The 19,960-nt window shown below is 39.0% G+C and overlaps 1 long non-coding RNA gene across 1 annotated transcript in view; it reads right to left on the bottom strand.

Annotated features, from left to right (window-relative positions):
- Positions 1 to 277: 277 nt before the first annotated feature.
- The window catches only part of LOC135698464 (uncharacterized), a 102,560-nt gene continuing 82,877 nt past the window's right edge, over positions 278 to 19,960 (bottom strand). The window contains exon 5 of the long non-coding RNA XR_010517489.1: positions 278 to 1,266. This is a non-coding gene — a long non-coding RNA (uncharacterized LOC135698464). The remainder of the gene's footprint in view (positions 1,267 to 19,960) is intronic.

Genomic DNA, 19,960 nt, shown 5'->3' with positions numbered 1-19,960 from the left:
ATTTCCATCCGAATGCAAACTTTGGATTAAGGTTCAATTTACTTTGATGCTTTTTGGAAAATTTCAAAAGCAGTTTTTTCCGATGCATTATTTCAGATTGCAAAAAGCTCGCACTATTTGATTCCTTTTGATAGTTTACATAAAATGACGCGAGCTTTTTGCAATCTAAAATAATGCGTCGAAAAAAACTGCTTTTGAATTTTTAAAAAATGCATCAAAGTAAATTGAGCCTTAACGGAATTCGAAACCAGCCTATCACTTCAACACGAATGCATAACCTCACATTTCCAGCACAAACTCACACCAACCGACTCAAACCGGATGGTAGTGGGTAATTTGTTTAGCAAATAAATCGAACCACCTAAACTCAATTATTTTCCAAATCATAATCAAACACACGGGCAAGCAACAACAACAAACAGACGAGCCCCGGGCAGTAGTTCCAGCGATTGCACCGGTTCGAGTGATGAGCAGTCTGTGGTTTAGAACAGCGCTCGTAAATATTTACACATAGAGAGTGCATCGCAGTCCCAGCCAAGGTCGGAAGTTATTAGCAGTCGAAAAGTGGTTTGCGTGGTCCAGCATCCGCTCTGCGTTTCGCTGCCGGGTCAAAAACATGGCGTCCATGCACCTCGAAAACCAAATTACGCGTGATGAATGTGGGGAAAGTTGCACCAATTTATGACACGTCCTTTTTGCACGCTCGCACACTTTGTAGCGCGGGCAAGTCAAAAATGGACAACGAGTAATAATCCACTCCCCATTCTGATCGGCATAGGTAGGCAATCAGCGATCAAGAGGGTGAGAGGTGGTATCAAATCTATAGAAGTTAAGGTCATAAATTGCTTATTCTTTTTTTTTTTGCTGTTTCTGGATCGGGTAATAGAGAGTGAGCCAGAGTTCGACCCGTCGCCGTCATCGTCGCTTATTTATGATCGGTTTTTCGGAGAGGAAAGGGCACTCCATCGTCGTCGTTGTTGTAACCAGCAAACCGGCAAGAATCGATTTCGGGTGTTCGAACAGCCAGCAAGCGTGGAGGATAATAAATTTTGCTTTTATGGCCCTTTATGACTTAATTTGTAACTCGCCTGCCCTCCACGTTTGAGTAAGTGAGTTCCGCTCCGATCCTGCTGGCGAAGAAGGCTTTCAAAGTCAATTACCGCGCTCGCGCGGGTGTGTGCAGCTAATGGCGGAAAAGTAAAGGGCGAGTCGTCTTACCCACCAGATGTCAGCTTGCGAAACATGAGATCAGCACACGTGTTGCACCTGCAAGAGAACGGAAAAAGAAAACCATCATTAGAAGCAGCACACAAAGAGCGTAAACAAATATATCAAATTAATTGTATATTATATGTGCATTATCCAAAACAACAACAACCCACCGCCGTTAAACTGTTTCGCGCGTCGCGTCAAGTGCGGTGTAATTGAATTACACCACCGAACCGAGGGCACGCGAGCGAGCGAGTGGAGAGACGTGTGGTGGGTGTCATTTTGCAGGCAATAACAATAAATTAGCTGATCGCTACTCGCCGATGATGATGATGATGGTGATGATGGCGATGGGAGCAAAACCGCGGTCGGAGTTGAATTACGCGCTGGGTGCGATTATTTATAAATCAATAACAATAAATATATTTACATCGAGCGGAAAGCAATAACAAGACTGCAAGTTATGCGCGGAAAATTGCGATTCTGGTGCAAGGAAAGCAATCACTACGGGGCGCGATAAGGATGATTCCCGGATCGGGGGGCCCGGGGGTTAAGTAGGTTTTTGCGCTTCAATTTCAAATGCGGCCATTGGGCGTGAAATTTCTGTTCTACACTACTGGTAGGTAGGTAGTCGCGTCTGATAAGGCCGATTATGGTGCGATGACACCACGGTTTTGCTTTCGCTGACTAGAATTGCCAAGTGCTCGCTGCTGATGGGGCACGTTTTGCCGGGCAGCTTCTGAGAAGCAAAAAAGTCAATTCAGATGACGTTCAGTGAATATGTAAATGATAACACCAGTGATAATTCAATCGTTAAAAAATCAGATTGTTTTCAAAGGCCTTGCTTGAAATTTCCAAAACATTTCCAATGAAAATAGAAAAGAGTATTTTATTTCACTGATAGTTTAAGTGATGATACTGCCTCCTATCGGTGAATTACGAAATTACATTTCAAGCTGTCATATTTTTACTGTACTGATTACAGCTATAATCTCAATTTAAGATGGCCAGAAAATCTCACCCTAGCGAATCAATCTACGAAAAATCTTTTATCAGCTCTTGCATCTAAATCCATCTACTCACATCGTTCGCCACCTTTTGGAAGGAAATCTTCAAAATTTTCTTAAAATTTATTTGTATCTACTAAGTGTGCGAGCATCTCACAACAGCAAAGCAACATTTTTCCTGCATCTTAGATAGAGTCGTCCCCCTCGTTTTACAACCCAATAGGACGATGCCTTTATACTGCAACCGAAACTAGCTCAGAGAGTGAATCACTGTTACAAAATTATGAGTAACGTTTACACTAATTTAATGGTGAAATTTCTAAAAGCGTGAGAGTAGCCTACGCTTTTAGAAATTTATCGATACGGATGAGTAAAAGTGTCTCACTCTTTGAGTAAGATTCGTTTTCAGCGTACTCACTGATGATATTTTCCTGGTAGCTGGCAAAACACCAAGTCTGGATCAACAATAGAAAAGAGCCCATCAGCATTTGTAAACAAACCGTTTAAAAGCCCATTCCTCACAAATCGAAGGTCGCCCACACAAACCAACACTATCATCGTGTAGGTAGAAGTTTCCCCTATCCGATGATGGTGTTGGTTTGCCTGGGTGGCCTTCGCTTTGTGAGTAAAGGGCTTTGGAACGGTTTGTTTACAAATGCTGATGGGCCCTTTTCTATTGTTGATGCAGAAGTTTCTGCTATTTATCACTACGTAACATTTGTTTATATACACGGCGAATGAGAATGACCCAAATTTGAGTTTAGTTTACTCATAATCGCCAAAAGTGCAGGAACTCAGCGATGAGTAAAATTCGTCTAATGTTTTCCCAGGTTTTTCCAGGATTTTCCAGGGAAAAATTCCTGAATTTGAGAAAAGTAAAGATTGGATTCACTCAGTCTATTGGTACTACTCCGAGACTGAATAAAATTTTCGTCAATTTCCTCATTTTCCGGCAGATTTTTTAGGTTTTCCACAGGAAACTATAAGACAAATTTACTCATCGCAGAGTTCCTACACTTTTGGCGATTATGAATGAACTAAACTCAAATTTGGGTCGTTCTCATTCGCCGTGTATGTATCTCAATCATGTAATTCACCCTCGCATACTACCTATCTACCGGGCTCATGAAAGAATGGTAGTAAAAATCAAAGAAATTGCCTGGGAATGTGTTGCATTGTTAATCAAAAATCAATGCAAAATTAATGAACAGCGAGAAGAAATATTGATATCTATATAGAAATTCCTAGTCGGAATGTATTGTTCGACCCAAAATTTTGTTTCCACTGCCACTGAAAAAGTGCCATCTGTTGGAATAAAGGGTGGCAGTTCCAAAAATTCCTTGGTTTTGTTTTCCGTCGATCTTGTTTTCCGTGCTGAGCACCAATGCTACCGACGCCAGGAAGGCAGCTCCCACACCTGGACCCTACCTATCGACCCATCAACTCATGAACCGGGGACCAACGGCTTTACTTCCCTTCCGAAGGAAGGCGTGATCAGAGATGTTATGCCTCAGAACATCCCGGCGGCGCCGACTGGGATTGAACCCAGGCCTGCTGGGGTGAGAGGTAATCACGCTTACCACTACACCACCGGCGCCGCTAGTTCCAAAAATTGGTCAATCATGATTCAGTCGAACTGTCGGGCTTTGCGTTTCACACCTTCCATCAGATTTTGCGCGCTGTTGTATCAACCTTATTTGATACTGAACGTCAATTTGGTTTGAACTGTTTATCATTTCCAATTGTTTTTTGAGTTTTCAATATGTTTCAATTGGGTGCAGCTCCGACGAGTTTTAAAGATTTTGTCCTTGGGTACGACTTGCACGTTGTTGGCGGTATACCGTTCCCGCGGTGAGCCATTTTCCCGTAGTGACAAGAAGTGAGGTCTGGCCAAAACGGCACGGAACAACTGGGTTTCTTCAAAAAAGGCAACAGTCGTTTTGCCTTATTTACATTTATTTTCATAAATATCTTGGTTGACAATGCCAGTGTCACGAAAATTTCGCTTTTGAGCCCACAGGTGCAAATCGCCTGCAAAACCAGGTATTTTTTCAGAAGTTTTGACAACTTTTTCTGCTTAAATTTATCTTGAACCTTTCATTTTCCGGTAGCCGAATAAACTCTTTACATGAGAGCTGCGGATTTCAATGCCTTGACCTATATTTCATAGTTCATTATGAAGCAATCAAATTTCTGACGCAATCAATCTACTTGGGAATAATTTGGATTTCGCTTATGCGTGAGCAAAATTTTGATACGCTGTTCCTTTTGCTTCGACGCCATTTTGAAAACTGAATGGAAAATGGCAAAAACAAAATAGAGGCAACATTCCGTACGCACAGACATACAAACTGAGAGATGTTCAAGTTTTTTAAATGCACGATTAAAAAAAATCTGCAAATTTGAGTCGACCAATTTTTGACGGTTCCACCCTTTATAAAACTTTGGAGCATGTGCTATTTTGAAACTACTACTTGTTGTGTTTCTTCTGCTTCATCTCTTGGCTTCCACCACCAATGAGGTTTCAGGTTGCTCTGTTCTTTGAGCACTTCCACAGTTGTCGATTGAGAGTTTTTTAAGCCTGTACTATTTTAGCGTTTGCCAAGTACAATCAAACGATTAAGATCTTTTTGAACTGGTTTGAACACAAACATTGAATGTTTCTATAAAAGATGACTTCTATACATTCCATTCAAACCTTAGATTTAAAAAAGAGTCACAAATTGTTGAGATATTGATAAAAAGCTAACATTGCTTCTTAAATAATTCCCATTCCATCATACGAGTTTCAATTCCGTCCTAAAGCATTGAAACGTCTTTGGATTCGCTACGGCATACGGATGAAAGCAGACAAAAAGAATTCTCTTCTTTTGTTTTTAAGAAGAATGGATCTAAATATTCGTATAGTAAAAAAAATAATGCTCTTGCAAATTTGGCGACCCACTAACATTCGGTTCCGGATTGCTATTTTGCTTGAGTGTGAACTCGAGTGTGAGCTGCTCCGACCACTTTCTCTCCCAAGTAACATTGCAGGTTTTATCGCGGTTTTATAGCATTCTACAAGTCTAAATCATGGTCTACAGAACCCTCATAAAACCAAAATTGTTACTTGGGCTGTTTACGTTTTGCGGTTCCGTTCAAATCTGTTTTGTTAGGATGAACAGCTGCTAGGAAACTTGTGGGAGGTTCCAAGAGCATTTGAGCGAACTTGTCTGAAGTAACAACGGCAAAGAACTTGTGGGAAGATCCAACCTGTCGGAAGTTCTAAGGAAACATGTTTGAAGTTCCAAGAAAACTTTTGGGAAGTTCAATCGGTTGTGGCGTGAACGTGAACTTAACTGCAATTCCATGAAATTCTTCTTCGTTCCGTGAACTTCTCTCAACTTCCGTTATTTCGGAAGTACCAAAGGAACTTATGGGGAATTCCAAGGTGAACTTCGCGCAATTTCCGTGAACTTTGCCAAGATTCGTGAACTTAACCGAATTTCCGTGAACTTCTCCCGAGCTCTAGAAACTTATTTCAAGATCCGTGAACATTCTCCATGTTTCATGAACTTTATCGCAATTCTTTGAACTTCAACCAAGTTTTGGTAACATCTTCCAAGTTCTGAAAACTTTTCCTAACTTACACCGTAAACTTCTGCCAAGTTTCGTAAACTTCTGCAGTTTCGCAAACTTCTCCCAAGTTTCGTAAACTTATCTCACGTTTTTTCACTTCTCCCAATTTCTATAATCTTTTCCGAACAATCAAATACCGTGAATTTCTCATAAATTACGTAAATTCCTCCCAAGTTCCATAAACTTCTACCAAGTTACGTGAACTTCTTCGCAGTTCCACGTACTTAACCGCAGTTCTTTAAATGAGTTCTGCAAACGCAACGCAACCTTATGAATCTGTTTACTTTAGAAAATACAATTGACGCCGTCTTCAACCAGAAGCTGCACAGACTGAACACTTAACACTAGACAACGGACAACATACAATACCCAGTAGATCAGTAAGGAAATTTCATTTTAAGAAAAGTTTCACCGATTGGGATGGGAACCAAACTCTTCATAGCACACACATCACAATGACCAGGATGCCCTGCAATTTAAGTGGAATTCTTACGAATTCTTAAATCATGATTTCAATCCCCATAGGATCAGGATAAGAATCTCTGAAGGAGCTGCTGCGAATTTGCGATGGAACTCATTGGCGTAGCTAGAAAATTCGTCTGGAGGGGGCCTAGGGGGTCGTGTTGTATTTTATTTTATTTTACTAAACTGCAGGTAAATAAAAACTTGCAAAGATGCTATTCAGTTAAATTTATTTTTAGTTTTTTTTTTCTGTGACCAATAATATGACATTGAGGCTTAAAAGCTTACTGATTTTGAACAAGCAATGATTGTTTGTTCATGCTTTTTCTAATGAAATCACATAGCGTCTAAGCATCTCAAACTTAAGAAAATTCTCAGAGTTAGGTAATCCATGAATTTTGTGACATGTTTTTTTTTTTAATTTTGAATATTTCATCATCAGTTAAATCTCAGACATAGGAACCAAAATTAAATTCTAGAAGTTTGTAACATGGCAATGTGCTCGCAGAATTAATTTCATACATTTAGGACTTTGGAAAATGTGCATGTATGTCCATGCACAATTCTTAGCATTCTGAATGTTAAAATAAAAATAGTTTTGAGATCCCAAACCCATATGCTTTCAAGATTTTGACACCAAAAAATAGATATCTCTGATACAGATTGTAAGCATCAATTCTTGGAATACAAAGGTAATTAAAAGTTATCGAAATTAGATCAATTGTCATAGTTCTAAATCCTGTAACTTATGCAACGTTTCCTGAACATCTATAAAACTCTCTTAAGATTTCCAAATGTATCCATACTTCTACGAATTTCTCTGAGTTTATTCCAATTTCCATGTTTATTCCATCTCTCTTAATTCTACGAAGATCTCTGAGCATCTTTGCACTTTTGGAAATACACTTATCATCTACATATATTCTTGAACATCTGGAAGGTTCCTTGAAATTTTACGTAATTCCCAAAACCTCCAAGAAGTTCATGGAGCTTTTTTGAAGTAAGATCTTTGAGAAACTACAGAAGTTTATTGAACTCTTTTCAGATCTTCTACAAAATTCCCTGAACTTTTTAAAAATTCCTACCCACTGAAGTTTTACGCAGCTCTTCAAAATGCTACAATATTCGCAAAACATCTACAAATTTTGCTGCACTTCTACGTTTCTTGTTGATTTTCCGCGAAGTTCCATTAATGAAATTTCTTGAATTTGTACGTAATTTCCACAACTATTCCAAATCCATGAGGCTTCAAAAAAGTGCCCAGAGAGAGATTTTCGATCAATAATGAGCTTCCCTAAAGAAAAAAATGTTCCCTTACCTTCTACGAAGCTCCTCAAACTAAAATAAAAGTTTCACTTCTACGCAGTTTTCAGAACTTTTCCATGTTTCTTGTTTCTACGATTTTATCTGAAGGTCTATGAAGATCCCAGAATTTCTACTAAGTTTCTTCAATTTCTTCTTTGAAGTTCCAGAAGTTGAAGAAAATACCCTGGGCTCATGGCCAATATGTTGAACCTGAAGACGTCTTATTATGTCAGCAATTAAATTTCGATATAATTTAATTTCTCAAAACTGTTTCTTTTAGTCCAGAACATACGAAAAGTAGTCAACTAAAAGGACATTAAAATTTGTTTTGTTTGTGGTAAAATTTTATTAATCGCTGTTAAAAAGTAACATCGAACTTGAGCTTGACAAAAAGACACCAAAAATTCTGCGAGGGGGGCCTAGATAATTCTGGAGGAAGCCTGGCCCCCTTGGCACCCCCATTAGCTGCGCCAATGATGGAACTTCGGGCAAGCCTCAAGAGAACTTCCAGAAAAGTCCTGTTGGAATGCTTGGAGAACTTCTTCTGAATGTTTCTATGGAACTTCTGGAATATTTTTGGAAGCTTTTGAAACATTTCGAGGTAAGTTCTGGGGAATTTTTGAGGGTGGTTCAGGGAAATTCTGAGTGAATTTCAGAGAAATTCAGAGATGTTCTGAGAAATCTTTAGGTATTTTCGAAAGCTTACGGAACTTCCGACAGAACTTAAAAGAGCATTTGAAAGAATTGGAAAGAACTGGGAAGTTCCGAGCAGTTATTTGGGCATGTATCAAGGGAACTTCTGAGAAGTTCCTACATCCAACCGGTGAATGTAAGATTTGCTTACAATGATGTGGGATTCATCATCAGAGGATGTTAGTGGAGACCGCATGAACCGAGGATGCGATATATCTAGCTGTGGTCCAATGCAAGAAAATTGAAGACCGAAAAATGTAGAGTGTATTAGTGAGGTAAATTAGTTATGTCGAAAAAAATAGGAATAAGATTGCCGACTGAACTCGAACCACGAACGTTGCGATTATCAGACCTGTGCTTTCTCCACTGCTCTCTCCTTGCTTCTGAATTTGAATAGCCTAAAAGCAAAAAAGGAAGCGCTCATTTTCTCGCATTTTCGACTTCGTATGCTTTTTTCTGCTGGAGAGATTCGAGGCAAGTGTGTGCGTCGTTCTACAATGTTCTACAATGTGCGTCATTCTACAAGCTTACTGGTATAGTCGAAAGCGTAGATAGAACACGAAATAAAAAAAGACAAAAAATCCATTACATCGCCTGCATGGTCAATTTCTAACATTCGTGGCGATGTTCATGAACAGAGGATGATAGGAAACGGAACTAACATTCATTGTAATAGATTTTTGGTTTGCGTGTAGGGAACCGCAAACAAGTTCCGAGGGAGCTTCAAAGAAATTCCTAGACAACATCGGAGAAGTTCTTTGGCAACGTCAGAAAAATTTTCAGGGAACTTCAGAAAAGATCATAAGAAACATCAGTAAAGTTCCTTTAATTAAGTTTCTGAGGAAACTTCTGACAAGTTCCGAGGGAACTACATGAAAGTTCCAAGGGAATTTCAGGGATGTTCCGTAAAATTTAAGAGCAATGCAGAGTGAAATTCAGAGAAGTTCGAGTAAACTTTAGGTAATTCTGAGAAAACTTCACATAGGAAAAGCGAAAGCAACTTCTGTGGCGGTGTTCATATAGAATTTGATTTGCAGCTTTTGAACTAAACTATCGTATCAAACGTATGACCATTAGCATGCACAGCAGGGGAGGACATCAACTGTCATGCTGATCCCGTTAGTCATTTTTGTAGCTGTTTTGGGCCTTGGGTTCTACAAGTCTAATTATAATCTAGAGCGAGTTTGCTCCCCCCCCCCCTCCTGCTCCGTTAAAATGCACGCTGCGTCCTCTTCTTCTTCTTCTTCTTCTTCTTCTACGCATTTCAAGCTTATTGCATATCAAATATTAGCTTATTGCGTACTCTCAACTTAGTGTTCTAGATGCACTTCCACAGTTATTCATTGAGAGCTTTTGTGGCAAGTCCAATCATACTTCTATGCCCAGGGTAATCGAGAAATTTTCCAAACCGAAAAATTCCTAGACCGGACCGGGAATCTAACCCAGCCACCCCTCCAGCATGGTCTTGCTTTGTAGCTGCGCCTTTACCGACTGAGCTAAGGGAGGCCCCTCTAGTGCATATGATTAATTCGTTCACGTCGAAATCATTGATATATTTGATATTTCCACTCGATATGACGGAAATGGGCGCTTATGCCGAAGTAGTGCTCAACCCTACTCAAAGCCCAGGGAAGTCGAGAATTGTTCATCCCGAAAAATTCCTAAACCGGACCGGGAATCAAACCTATTTAGCTTTTTTTTTTGAAAATACATTGGACAATCTTTACGATGTGCTTTTCTCGCCATGTAATTCGTACTCTCGGGGGAAGCAGGTCTTAAGAATATTTTGGCAATATTTAGGCTATTAGCGAATACATCATAACAAGAAGACTGACAACTTTGCCAGAATCCAAGCGACAGATACAATACCGCTGCGCTTGAGTGAATGTGGAAGCAACGCATAGAAAAATGAGCAAATACACAAACCTTTCTTCTGAGGATGTAATCTTTGATATCAAATTTCTTCGAAGCATTTACCTTTGAGCGGCAGATGACTCGATTATACCTGTCTCAGAGCGTTAGTACGAGAAAATGGAAGAGTTGCCAATCGTCTTGATTTGTTGTCTTCGCTATTAGGCTGCAAATGTATTATTAAAACGATGAAATGCTCCTTAAACCTTGACTAATGCCCTTTCACTGCCTAGCTGCTCAGATGTACTCTTTTTTAGTCAGAGGAGCGGAGCGACGGCAAGGCGTCTGAAACGAGGTTCTTGAAAGAAGCTTCTTTTAGAATCTTGTTTAAAAATCTCTTAAGATGCTTCTTTTTGAAGCTTCTTTCAGAATCTTATTTACAAGCTTACTCTAGAAGCTTTTTCTTTAGGATGGGAAAAAGCTCATAGAGTAAGCTTGTATTCTAAGAAAAGTTCGAGAGCTTTCCAAAACTAATTTAAAAATACTCCGAGAAATTGTTTCAAGGGCATTTGGAGAACAATTTCAACGGAGGATCTGAGGAAAATTCTCATGGAATTCCGGCATAAAATGCAAGGTTTTTCTAGAATACATTCTACATTCTAAAGGAAATCCGAGCTGATTCGTGATAAGGGCGTACATGTTTTTTTAAACAAATACTTCAATCGCCAATTTATTGCGAATTAAAACTCAATCTTGGCAACTAACAACACAAATCGGTAGAGTAATAGTTTCTCTATCATTCGATGTAGTTTGTTTGCGAAATTCAGATTTTATATCCACTAGAAATCAGTGATTGATCTATTTGTTTACCAAAGCATGTTATTACAAATCAGCCCAGATTTATCAAAAGATTTCTGAGGAAACTTTCAAGGCAATTCAAAAGAAAATAAATGTGTAATACATTTCCAGACATTTCTGGAGGAAATTTCTGTAGTTTTCTGTAATAGATCCAAGACTGTTATGGAGAATAACGGGTGGCAACTAAAATTTTGGAATTTTTTCGAGGCCTCTATGCTCAACAACAAACGAGCTCAGAGAGAAATAAGAGTGTGTATGTGTTAGCTCTCTCTCTCTCCTCTTTCTGCTAGTATTTTCTGTTTTGTTTATGCTTGCTCAGTTTTGCTCAAAATGCCGTCGAAACAAGAAGTATTTCGCGAGCGCGTTGTACAGTTCTATGAACTGCACAGAGATCTCAGAAAAAAGGATACGGCACAACATTTTAAAAGCGAAAATGTTGCGGCTTCGACTGTTTACCATATCCTAAGATCCTCAACAACTGCTCGCAAGCAAGGTAGTGGAAGACCAGCCAAAATTATGGACGCAAAAGGACAGAGAAAGGCATTTCTAAGCCATGGTTCAAGCCCTCTGGTTTGGCAATCAATCAATATGTGTACCAGAACGAATGTTTGAAGAAAATTTTGATCCCTGTTTCTACAATACGTGTTTTGGCCGGATAAAGCGTCATCGCATTACGCCAAAAAAAACACAATCGTTCCTGAATACCCATTCGATCCCATTTGTACCCAAAAACCACAACCCGACAAATCTGCCTCAGTGTCGCCCAATCGAAGATTTCTTCGGGGTTTTGAGCTCCTTGGTGTACAAAAATAACTGGAGAGCCACGAATTGCTAACAGTTGATTGGTAGAATCAAGAGATGCATTCGTAAAGTTGACATGAAGGCCGTACAACGCTCTTGTTCCGACATCAAACGGAAGCTTCGCCGAACATCCGATTACGGACCGTTTTCAAATGTTCACTAATTTTTTTTCAACAATGGACAATGCATCTTTAATTTCAATAAATCAGAACTTCTTCAAGTATGTTTGTCTTTTTTTGACAGCTTGAGAAAGAAATTCAAAAATTTTAGTTGCCAAAAATAGCTCTGAAAACATCTTGAGTTAAGTTCCGAAGGAATAATTAAGTTAAATCAGGCATACTATATTTGTCATGATCCCGTAAACTAAAATCGAAGATCCAGGGTAAAGAAATTTTTTCAATATTCTTATACTTCAATTCAGAACAAATTCCATTATGCTGCCTGGTCTAAGAAAGCGGTGAGGGCTACAGGAACAGACATAGAATCTATGACATGAATTTTTTCAAGGTTCTTAAATTAACAAAAATACTGAAAATGCCTGACATCGGGCATGGAACAACTGTTGAGATTGCAAAATCAATAAAAAAAAATCGCACTTCAAAGACTTAGAAAATATTAAGAATTATTTAGGAAGGGATTCTATTTTTATGTATTAACAGAATTCGGTTAATATAGATATAAAAACATTATATCAAATTCTCAGATATTTCCCTGTTTTCCTTGGTTTTCCCAGATCAGTGGTAACCCTGTCAATTAGGGAAAATGGCTCTAATGTTGGCCTAAGGCTCTAAGATTGGGTCCATCGCTAAAAATCAGCTGTTTATCAATTTTTATCTAGATGAACGCGTCATTGGGACGGCACTAATGGATATTTTTGGTTGCAATTGAAAATTTAGTCGATTGCTGAATTTTTGTATGGGCCCAAATTAGGGACATTTAGACCGACATAACATCCATTTCCCCTATAAAAATAATTCCATGCATATTTTAAAAGGATTGTGAGCGAATTCTGAGGAATATTCTAAGAAAATTTTATAGAAAATTAAACAGAAAAATTCAAGCTATTAATTGCCAAAACTATTAAGCATTGGGAAAGAGTGGTAGAATTTTATGGGCAGAATTCCTTCACAAGAACATTTTATAGAGGTTACTACACCCAGTGCAAAACGCTATGGATGAAGTAATTTTGTCTGCAATTTAGCGTATAAGTAATGCATAGCTTCTAAAAGCTACACACAATGCATCCGAATCTGATGAAGACTGAGTTAGATACTTTAATTAGCTGTCAATTTGCTACAATGGATCAAATTCGGATACATTCTGCGTGGCTCTTAACTCATTACTGCTGGGAGAAAAAAAATCCCACAATCACAATGGTCGAGAACAGACACATTCACTACGTACAGTTCGATTATGCCTAGAGACATGGGCAGCAGCCATGAAGGAACCAAAAGAAAAGTGTGAACTGAGCGGCCGCGTTCTTTTGTCCACCTGTATACATCTGCAACATCCAACGGATAGCCCTTTTCAAAGTCCCAAGTCACACATTATTTAATTCACACCGGTGTGTTCACACCTCGACCCACCGATTGACTATTAATGCCAACCCGGCGGCTATGATTAATAGCCCCCGGGAATGCCACACGCTATCGATACCCTGTCAAAGCACCACGTCCAAAAGCCGTTACGTAACATCGATCGTAACCGTACCGACGACGTTACTCACTGTTCTTCCACAATTCATTACAGCCGACAGGCACGTACGAACGTCCACATGACTCACACTTGACTTAACACACTTTCAACCTTTTCCCCTGTGCCCAAACCCACGTGGGAGCCCTGGAATGTTAATTTGGGCCATCTATGACCCCTCGTCCCGCAACCGCCAGTGACATGTATGTGCACTCGCTGCGAGATAATCCCACGTGAATTACTTCATTTACGCACATGCTAACTTTGCGAATCTCGCTCGTTCATCTAGGCGCGCAACAACTGTCCTCGTTGCTTATAGAGAATGCATATTCCCCTCTTCTAAACTACTTAGCGCAGGGTGGTGCTTGTTAGTGTGTCTGTGCTGCGAAATGTCACCGCGGGGCTAATTAATTAGGCAGACGCCTCGCATTCACTCTCGCTGATTCATCGCACTACGAACGGCACGTACCTTGCTACCTTCCAACCTAGCGCACAACAACGTTGCTTCTTGAACGCTTGAACTTCAAAGCACCCAACTCCGATGTTGATAATAATAGTTTTACTACGCTCTACACGATGTTGGTCCTGCGTCTCCCATCGTCGTCGTCGTCGTTTTCGTCGGAATAGTTAATAGAAACCGGCAATGCTATTTTCATGGTACCCAGCGAATGCCGCGGTGTGGAATAAATTATTCAAGTCGATAACTGACCGTTACCCTCTACTCTCTCCCGAACAATAGAAGAACAACGAATACAGAAAGGCTGGAGCGCCCACTGCGTGTGGGTTCAGAGGGCGTGGAACGCTATAAATGTTTTATGGCCCATCAACAACAGCGAAAACAACCACCGCACCGCTAACTGGTGGCGCGTTCTCGGTCTCTGATCACGCACGGTTTGGGGTACCAAAGGGTCGATTGAGCGAGCCAGCCGCAGCCGCAATTTTCCACTTCTTGTTTTTTTTTTCGCCATCCGGGATAAGCATGTGAATTGCATGTACTTCACCGATCATCAGAGTGGGGGTAGAAAAATTGGTACATATAAAAATATGAAAAAATCCTGGCTGCATTCCCCGCCCGGGGAACGGACGCAGCATGATGAATACGTGAACGTACGTCATCATCAGAACGGAAAAAAAAAACCCAATGAATGAATGAATAGAACGTGGAACAGGAGAAGGGGGATATGCAGAACGACAAAATCCGCCATTGAAAAATCGATATTTCGCGGAACTGCAGATGTACTTGGTTCGTTTCGTGGGGTAGTGATGATGATTTCAATTTTCATTTTGATTTTCATCGCGAGAAATGAAGTTCAATCCTGTATGGATATCCCGAAGATGGATGAACCATTCGCAGGATTTCATTGGGATTTGTTCAAGAATGTCTTTAAAATCATCGCAAAAATCCCCGTTGGGACTCCGACTCTCTGTGGCAGTGTTGGAAAAATCATCAATCAAATGATATTTTTCCACTACCATATGGGGGCGACCCCGGCGTAGTGGTTAACATCCATACCTCTCACACCAAAGTCACGAGTTCAAATCTCACCCCCGGACAAGTCACGAATGACCCAAGAGTGTTAAAGTGACAATAATTAAAAAAAAAAAAAAATTCCACTACCATACGCTCTCAATATCACGCGTGATATTGAAGCAAAATATCATGCTTGATATTGATTTTACAAGTTCCTTTGATATTGCGAGACTATTCACAACATGTAAAACTGAAGCTGAGAGTTAACTCGCCACAAGAATGATTCCGTTGCACATCGTTTTCTTAGAAAGAGAAAGCATAGTTTGCTATCTCTCTTTACTCTTCACCGATGGCAGACACGAAGCTACTGCTCCTAGCAGTGACGGTAGGTTCGGGTCTTGTTCGGATGTAAAACAAACATCATGAAACTCAAACTCACCACGGTTTGGTTAGAATTGTAGTTGGTGAGTTTTGTTAACTTGATATTCGTAGCTACAATATCACAGCTTGAAATATCATTCGCAGTTGCTTGCTTGTTGATTTTAGTATAGGAAAATCAAGCGTAATCTTGGGCATTGGTTGAGATTTGATGTTTCGATATTTTCCCAACACTGCTCTTACACTTAGAAAAAATCATGTAAATTTAGGTGCTCTGAGACTGACATATACGAGCGTCAATTTTGACATAAAATTGAGTCATAATAGACGCAAAATTCATCTCAATCAAACGCACTTTCGAACTTTTCAGTCTCGGGGCACTTAATTTTACATAGCATGTTTGTTTACATCTCATCCTTTATGTCAAAGATGAATTGCGTCACGTGTAAGATTAGGTATTTCTAAGTGTGATGATAATACTCACATACTATTCACAAATTCTAATGATTTTAGCAGAACTATCTTGAATTTCTCCTCAGAATTCTTCTGATTCTTTTGGAAGGTTCAATATAATTTTCTAAACATTCTCAAAAATTTCAATAGAATTCTTTCCTCAACTACTTTTGAATTCTGCTCAGGAAATAAAACATGTTTTATTATTCCTGAATGGAAAATGAAATGAATGAAATGAAATGAGTTTCCTCGAAATTCTCATTGAAAATTGCATTGGAATACTCCATGGAATACCTTTCAAGCTCTCCTTAGAATTCCTTTGGAATTGGTTAAGGTATATTCGGAAAAAATGGAACCGAAATCCAAGATTTCATCAATTTTGATACACTGGAACTATTTTAAATGAAAAAATGGCAATGATTACCCCTTTGTGCGACTTGGTGATAAAACAGTGAAGTTATTAGTTTGTTTTAAACCTTGATTTAAAAATCTATATGAAAGTCTGTGAGTTCGAAAAAAATATGGTTGTGCTAAGAAAATGTTGCTCTTTCCAATGATATATAAAAACCGTTATTAAAAAAAAACAATTCTTAATAGAATTCCTTCGAAATACGCCTTAGAATTCTATTGGAGTTATCCTCCTCATAATTCTATTAAAATTCTAGTCCGAACTCCCTGGGAATTCTCAACAGAATTCTTGTAAAATTCTCCTTAACATGCACCTGCAATCCCTCTCACAATTCCAATTCAATATTTCTGGGAATTCCACAATTTTCAATCCAAAATACCCGTCTGAGTCAAAGTCTCCCCAAAATTCTCTTGGAATACCAAATGGCAAATGCATTTAAGGACGATTGATTTACGGAATCATTTGTCCATACAATTTGATTTACCACTTCGTATTTTCCCGGGCCCACATCTGGCGATCAAGTTAATGTACAGAGTTTAAAATGAATTAACATGGAGTTTCTTGCGCTCCTGTCACGATTTTTACTAGCTTGCCTGTGTGTTTTCCATCTAAAAACTCTTTTTTCGGTTGTGTAATACTTGAAAAATGAAGATTTTTAGCGGTGGTCTTAATTGATAAAGTTCAAGAATAGTTCTGGTGTCGTGTTTTCCCTCCGGTGTTTTAGACAACATCAATCACTGGTAGAAGTTCGAGAGAATCTGGCAGACCAGAAATGCGGAGGATCTGCATCTGATTATTGTCGTTTTAACAGCGTGAAAACGAGCAAAAAGTGCTATAATCAGGACTTACTAAAGAAAAGTTCAAAACCGACCAAGGATGATCTACGGAAGGAAATTGCCGCACGGAATCACAGAATAGAAGGGAAAGTGCAAACAAATCGGTGAATCAAAAAGTGGTTCGTTTTTCTGCTCAACAAGCAATGTGTTGTGGTACATAGGATAAAATTCGGTAAGATCCTTCCATTGCATTATTTTACGATTCTTCAATATTGTACAAATATTTACACATTACACGCAACTACACATAGTAACTCGAAGCATTTGGTACGGTATGTCCACGCATCCTTCCACCCCTGTAGATTCAAGAAATGTTCCCATTCATTTTCAATAATCATCTTTGCGGCAAATACAACGCAGTAGGCCTGGTCGTATTGATGTTTATATCATATCTCAGATATGCTGTAAACATCAATTGGACAAGAAAAATGATTGGATCTCATCTAACCTAATCATTTTCCAGGATGCTTTCTCGTACTGGCTGCGTTTGAATTAGATTAGATTAGAGTTTAAAATGAATTAACATGTTTGCAGCAGAGAAGCCAGCATCGCGTGGGCTTCGTGGTCGTGCGGTTAGTGGCATCACCCGTCGATCAGGCGTGTTCTAAGTGCCACGAAGTCAGGGTTCGATTGTTGCTCCAGCCAGTGGAACTTTTCGCAACTCGAAATTTTTCCTACTGGTCTACTGGCTGGTTGTTCGTTGTCTAATTTTAAGTGTGTTCTCAGTCTGTGCATCCTATGGTTGAAAATGGTGTCAATTTTCTTTTTTAAACTTTCAGATCTGTATGACTTCTGGATGGCGACATTAGTGCCAGTGAAAACGCAAAGTGGAGGGATGCCGTGAACCTTGTTCTAATAAAGTGCATCAATGTTCCTCCTCGTGTTCATTTGACTCATCTTGTCATTTTGAAATGCAGAAATACCGCATAACTTTTCAAAAGGTCCTAAGTAACACATGTAAACAAATCGAGTTACTCTATACAAACTACTGCTCTTCTATTATTGGAAGTGATACAAAAAACACCCATTCACATTTATTTTAATTTCTTTAAAATAATCATAGGTCAAAAATTGTCCAGTGTATAGTTTGAAATGATGGGTGCGTGACTGTTACTTCGGAAATTTGGACTGCCTAACATGATTGACGCTAATTTTCTTAAGGTGGGGCTTAAAATGCTCTATTTAATAAGTGACGCGAGAAATATCGTTTAACGGATCAGGGCCATTTATCAGAACGCCGTTTGGCCGAATACTTATCCATTTTGTCTAAACTTCGCAAGTAATAATTTTGGTTTTATGAGGGTTCTGGAGACCATGATTTAGACTTGTAGCATGCTTTAAAACCTTGATAAAACTTGCAATGTTCCTTGGGTTCTCATGAGTGAAGTATGATTTTTTTTTTCGAATTTATTGGTAAAAGAAAGAAAAAATCTTAAATTAATTCAATTCTAATTTCTCACCAAATTTTCGAGACAGTGGATCAAAAACGTTAAAATTTCAATGTAAGGGTCATTGGCAGTGCAAAAAAAAATGAGAACAGTAAAATTCCAAAGGTAGTTCATGTTTAAAAGATGTAAAATCTACTAAAAGTATTAAATTTTTAATTCTCACCATACTTTGGAAACCTTTACACTGAAATTATTTCACAGATTTCCGGTGAATTTTCCAGTAGTTTTTCACAGAATATTTGTAAAAAAAAAAACAGAAAAACTGTGAAAATTTTGCTGTAGAGATTTCGGGGAAAACTTCAAAGAAATCTGTGAAATATTCTTATTGTGTTATTCTACTATTAGCTGTGCTCCATGTTTGGCGACATCACCTGTCATTCTGCCATCTTGGGAGTGCTCTTCAGTTCGCACTTAGTGGAACTTTTCTTCAATAAGGTGATCCAAGAGACGTTTCTCAGTGTAACTGACAGCTAGAAATTTAGATTGTGTGAGTGATCTGGTGTTAATGGTCCTGAATGCAAACATAAACATAGCAGAAATTCATATGAGAATAAACTGCCAGTTCTACTGTGATCTGTCAAAATTTCATGGTAAACAAAAAAGTCAGCTGATCGCAACTGTCTCGTGGACAGCCTTATTTGAAATTTCCTTCTGTTGGTTTATTTGAAATTTCATCACAAATTGAACAAACAGTAATGTGAAACAAGCAATACCAAGTTTATGGATCATCACATTCAAATAAAACAATGCATCATGTTGAACATTCTCCACTCTCCAAAGTCCCGTAAAAGTTGAGAACTGTGAAAAGACATGTATCATGAAATAGTGTCTTTAATTGTCTATGCCCGAGAAGAATGCCTTATAACTGATTTCCACTGCCATGAGCTGGAGAGAAAAAATCTCTTAATCCCAGATCGTAAATTTCCACTGAGCTTGGGATCTGGAATCATCCAATTTCTCGATTCCTCAATTTCATATTTCAAATCAGGTATCATCTCATTCTTCTTAAAAATTCGGCCAAATGGCGTTTGACCAAATGGCTTTCGGCTAAATTGCCAGACAACCTTAACGTGCGCGAAGATTTTTCTGCATTTTCTACACCATTTCATTCAAATGGGAGCTGGGAACCCTGTGCCAGCATTGGAAAAATCATTTTCAAAAAAAGTTCCATCGCAGTTCATTTTTAGAGATGAATCTCAAAGGAACTTCTCATAAAAACTTCGCGAACGAGAGAAGATAAAAAGTTCATGAAAGCGCAGAGTGAGATAAATTTTTATTTCACATCGCGAAAGATCTTTCGTCTATCCATCTCACATCATTTCACACGTACTCGTGATTCGAACCAACCAAATATCCCCTCAGCTCTGTGCTCTTTCTCCAGCGAGTATAGGTAGGCAAAGATCACGATATTTTTCGGATACTTATTTTCCGCAAAGAGTTTTGTTTGCTGTCATTTTGCATACGCGTAT

This window comes from Ochlerotatus camptorhynchus, unplaced genomic scaffold, assembly GCF_037179485.1.
Source record: "Ochlerotatus camptorhynchus isolate MF236.1 unplaced genomic scaffold, CSIRO-AGI_Acam_v1.1 ptg000086l, whole genome shotgun sequence".
Taxonomy (NCBI): Eukaryota; Metazoa; Arthropoda; class Insecta; order Diptera; family Culicidae; genus Ochlerotatus; species Ochlerotatus camptorhynchus.
The sequence above is the reverse complement of the archived record's forward strand: the minus strand, read 5'-3'. Positions and strand labels throughout refer to the sequence as shown.